The sequence below is a fragment of the Eriocheir sinensis genome, chromosome 24 (assembly GCF_024679095.1).
Source record: "Eriocheir sinensis breed Jianghai 21 chromosome 24, ASM2467909v1, whole genome shotgun sequence".
Taxonomy (NCBI): domain Eukaryota; kingdom Metazoa; phylum Arthropoda; class Malacostraca; order Decapoda; family Varunidae; genus Eriocheir; species Eriocheir sinensis.
The window spans coordinates 19,722,627-19,727,626 of NC_066532.1; positions in this window are offsets into that span (position 1 = coordinate 19,722,627).

Sequence of the window (5,000 nt, forward strand, 5' to 3'; positions counted from 1 at the left end):
TGGGTAAGTGGGAGAGAGAGAGAGGGAAAGAGAAGGAGAGAGAGAGAGAGAGAGAGTGGGAGAAAATGAGAGTTTTAAGAGAGAGAGAGAAAGAGAGGAGAGGTAGGGAGGGAGGGAGGGAGAGAGAAAAAATAGAGGGAAGAAAAAATGGAGAGAAAAATGTAGAAATCACTTTGCACTTAAGAAATAATGAACAGGAGGTGGAGAAGGAGGAGGAGGAGGTGGAGGAGGAGGAGGAAGAGGAAGAGGAGGTAATAATTGCATCAGTCGTTTGATTCAACCAGTCACGAATGAAGAAGAAGAAGAAGAAGAAGAAGAAGAAGAAGAAGAAGAAGAAGAAGAAGAAGAAGAAGAAGAAGAATGAAAAAAAGAAACAAAAGAAAGAACATTGGAAAGATTTATTCTCTCTCTCTCTCTCTCTCTCTCTCTCTTACATGCAATAATTTATTACTTGTACGAAGCAATTTAACAAGTGTGTGAGAGAGAGAGAGAGAGAGAGAAAGCGTTGGATTGTCTTTCATAGAGTTACGTGTGAGCCAATCAACAACTCTCTCTCTCTCTCTCTCTCTCTCTCTCTCTCTCTCTCTCACTTTTTAACTTTTTACGATTTTTCTTTTTTTCTTATTTTTCTTGCTTTGTTCCTTCAAGGCTTTTAGGAGGAGGAGGAGGAGGAGGAGGAGGAGGAGGAAAAAGAGCATTCAAGCAATATATCTTCTTGAAACAACGAAGAAGAGAAGGAGAGAGAAAGAGAAATAAGGAAGGAAGGAAGGAAGGAAGGAAGGAAGGAAGGGAGGAAGGAAGGAAGGAAGGAACGAAGGAAGGAAGGAAGGAAGGAAGGAAGGAAAAAAAAGAAGAGGAAAAAAATAACCAGAGAATAACAAGAATAGAAGAAGAGGAAGAGGAGGAGGAGGAGGAGGAGGAGGAGGAGTAGGAGGAGAAGGAGGAGGAGGAGGAGGAGGAAGAGGAGGAGGGGGAGAGGTCAGCGGGAGAGAATGACCTTTAGTGACCTTTGTGACCTTATCGTATGAAGGAGATCACACATGAGAGAGAGAGAGAGAGAGAGAGAGATGAAAGAAAGAAAGAAATTAAAGAAAAATGAGAAAATGAGAGAAAAAGATAGTTGAGAAAATGAAAAATATAAAGTTAAGAAAAAGATATATTATGAAAACGAACACACGAACACACACACACACACACACACACACACACACACACACACACACACACACACACACACACACACACACTCTGTAATCATATCTTCGTGACCTCCTCCCCCTTCTCTTCCTCCTCCTCTCCCTTCTCCTCCTCCTCTTCTTCCTCCTCCTCTTCCTCCACCTCCACCTCCTCTTCCTCCTCCTCCTTTTTGACGTTTAAGTAAATTATTGTGAGAAGATTTTCACTTGAATATTAACTGATCTTCCTCTTCTTCTTCTTCTTCTTCTTCCTCCTCCTCCTCCTCTTCCTCCTCCTCCTCGTATATCGCTTCCTGGCAATTGGATTCTAAAGTAGACGAAATCGTATTCCAATCTTCCTCATCCTCCTCCTTCTCCTCCTCTTCCGTAACTCAATGCGATGAAATGCTTAACCTGATTTGAATGTGGTAGTAGTAGTAGTAGTAGTAGTAGTAGTAGTAGTAGTAGTGGACAACGAGCCAATCACGAACCAGACCCTGTTATTAGTGTGTTCCCGAAGGGTGGGTGGTAGACACGCTCTCTCTCTCTCTCTCTCTCTCTCTCTCTCTCTCTCTCTCTCTCTCTCTCTCTCTCTCTCTCTCTCTCTCTCAAACTTTCCACAGATAAAGTTTCAATCTGTCTATTTCAATTTATTGTTTCCTAAAAGTCTTATTCTCTCTCTCTCTCTCTCTCTCTCTCTCTCTCTCTCTCTCTCTCTCTCTCTCTCTCTCTCTCTCTCTCTCTCTCTCTCTCAGGAGGTCTGGTCACCGCGGGAGATCAGAGGAGGGGAAAGACGCCGGTGTGGATACTGCTTCCGCCCCGGCAACACAACCGAGGCGTGCTACGGCCGTGCTGCTGACCATCGCCAGGAAATGCTGTTCAGGAGAGTCCTGACGGAAGGCTTGGGGAGGCAGCAAACTCTCCAACCTCAGCAGCCCTTTCAGGGCACCCAGCATACAGGCCCCCACCTGGCAACACCAACAACAACAGCCTGAGCTTCACCTCACCTGGCCCGCCCCCTCGTGGCAGGGCAGACACTAACACGTCTCGCCTCACCACCACACCTCGCTGCCAAGCCAACGCGAGGCGGCGAGGGCATGGGCGCCTCACCCGGCATCTCACCGTCGTGTCGGCCAATGTCAGGGGACTGCGCACAAATGTTGGCGACCTCACCCACAATTTTGTCCTGCGCCATCGAGCCGACGTCGTTGCTGTGACGGAAACGTGGCTCACTGAGGAGGTGGAGCCGACGTTTGGCAAAATCCCGGGTTATTCCCACTGGGTGAGGAAGGACAGGGAGAACAGAGCAGCCGGAGGCGTGGCTGCCTGCTATAAGGACTGCCTGAATGTGCAGGAGCTCTATTTTTTCAGGGTGGCACTGTCGGACAACAGTGGTCTCCTCTGTGTCATGTACCGCCCCCCTAGGCAAAGGCGGGCTCCTCTGGATTGCCTGACGGAGGAGCTCGACACCCTGCTCCTGCGTCACCAGTGCTCCCACGTGATGGTGGTGGGAGATCTAAACTTCCACCTGGAGCAGGGAGCTTTCGACAATCTACTGACGGTGCAGGGTCTGGGAAACCACGTAACCTTCCCCACACATGAGCGAGGAGGGCTACTGGACCCTGTGCTATCGGACCTCCCCGAGGCCAGCCTCCGCTGCCAGCAGCTGGGGCCAGTGGGCAGCTCTGACCACTATGCCGTGCTGGCTCGGGTTGAGCTAACCACAGAGAGGGAAGACGCTGTCCCGCGCACCATCTGGCTTTGGGAGAGGGCCGACTGGCCGTCAGTGAGACACGCCGTGGAGGACAAGGACTGGGAGACCCTGTTGGTGGGGGACGCCGAGGCCAAGGCACGGGCTTTCACCACCAAGCTCCTTGCCCTCCAGCAACAATGTGTCCCCAGCAGGGTATACCTCGCCAGGCCTAGTGACCCCGCTTGGTTCGGTTTCCGATGCAGGGTTGCTGCCGAGGCCAAGCATGCCGCCTGGGAGAGGTACAAGCGTCATCCGTCGCTCTAAAATAAGATCCAACACCGGGAAGCCTGCAAACGGATGACAGCTACCTGCGCGTGGGCGAAGAGGCGACAGAGAGAGGACCAGCAGCGGAAACTTTGCGGCCCAGGAGTTGGCAACAAAACCTGGTAGAGTCTCGTTAAGGAGCGGCAGGGGGCTAACCAACCCCATACCGTCCCTCCACTCACCAGGCCTGCCGGATCCACGGCCACAAGCAGTGGAGACAAGGCCTCGCTCCTGGCTGAACTGTTCGCCAAGAAAATGAAGGTTGGTGACCCGGGACGACCCGCACTTGTGCTGCCCCAGGAAACCGACCGTGTTGTCTCCTCTGTGTCGGTGACGGCAGGGCAGGTTGAGTGGCTGCTCAACGCGCTGGACGCAGGTAAAGCCGTTGGCCCGGATGACATAAGCCCACGCCTCCTCAAGAATTGTGCCAAGGAGCTCTCAGGTCCTCTCTCTGCCGTCTTCACGTCTTGCCTGAGGGAGTGCAAGTGGCCTTCACTATGGCAGGAGGCGCGTGTGGTTCCGGTCCACAAAAAAAATTCGAGGTCCGAGCCCAGCAACTACAGGCCCATCTCCTTGCTTTCTGTGGTGGGCAAGGTGCTGGAGCGTGTGGTGGCTGCAGTCATCTGTCAGCACCTGAGTGAGAGCCATCTCCTCTCTGATAGACAGTTTGGCTTCAGGCCTGGCCGGTCCACAGTGGACCTCCTCCTCCTCCTCTCCAAGGATTGGCAAGACGCACTGGATGAAAGCCTGGACACACTCGTGGTAGCCCTGGATATTGCTGGAGCCTTTGACAGGGTTTGGCACGCGGGGCTCATTGAAAAGCTTCGCGCCAAAGGTGTCCAGGGTGCCCTTCTGATGCTGCTCAAGGATTACCTCCAGGGGAGGACCCTTCAGGTGGTGATCAACGGGCAGTCATCAGGCCTTCACCAGTGCATGCCTCAGTTCCACAGGGTTCTGTACTCGGCCCAATCCTGTGGAACACATATATCGACGATCTCCTCCGGCAGCTATCAGCAGTGTCAGCCTACGCCGATGACTGCACACTCTCCCGCTCCTACTGCCGCCCCGACAGCCAGCGAGCCGTCGAGGAGATCAACAGGCAGCTCAGCCTGGTGGAGCAGTGGGGAGAGGAGTGGCAGGCCACCCTCGCCCCGGAGAAGACGCAGGCCATGGTCATCTCACGGTCTCCAGACGCCTCTCGAGCAGTCCCTGGCCAGCTGCGTCTTGGAGGCAAGAGTTTGCCGCTCCAGGATCACATCAAGGTCCTGGGTGTGTCTGTGGACCAGAGCCTGCTCTTCGACCACCACGTCCGAGCTGTTGCCCGCCAGGCCTCCCTGCGAGTCTCTGCCCTGCGAAGAGTGGCGGGATCCCTCGACCCACGGGGCATCCTCACTCTCTTCAAGGCACAGATACGACCGTATCTGGAGTACGGTGCCCTGTGCTGGATGTCGAGTGCTGCCACCCACATGCAGAGGCTCGACGCAGTGCAGCGACGAGCACTACGTCTGGTGGAGGCCAGCGAGCACCTGGAGGAATCGTCTGCCACTGTGACGTCGCAGGAGCACCACCGTGATGTCTCAGCACTGGTGGTGTGCCACAAAGCCCAGGTGCAGGGGGTTCCCCACCTCAGCAGCTTGAGGCTCCCTCCACGCGCTGCCCAGAGGCTCACCCGGACTGCACTCGCCAGTGACCAGCTTGTGGAGGTGCCTCGATCACACTCCAGACAGCACCAGCGCACATATACAGCCAGGACCACACGCCTGTGGAACATGTTCACGGCAGCCACTCCCCAAGTGGAGAACATGAAC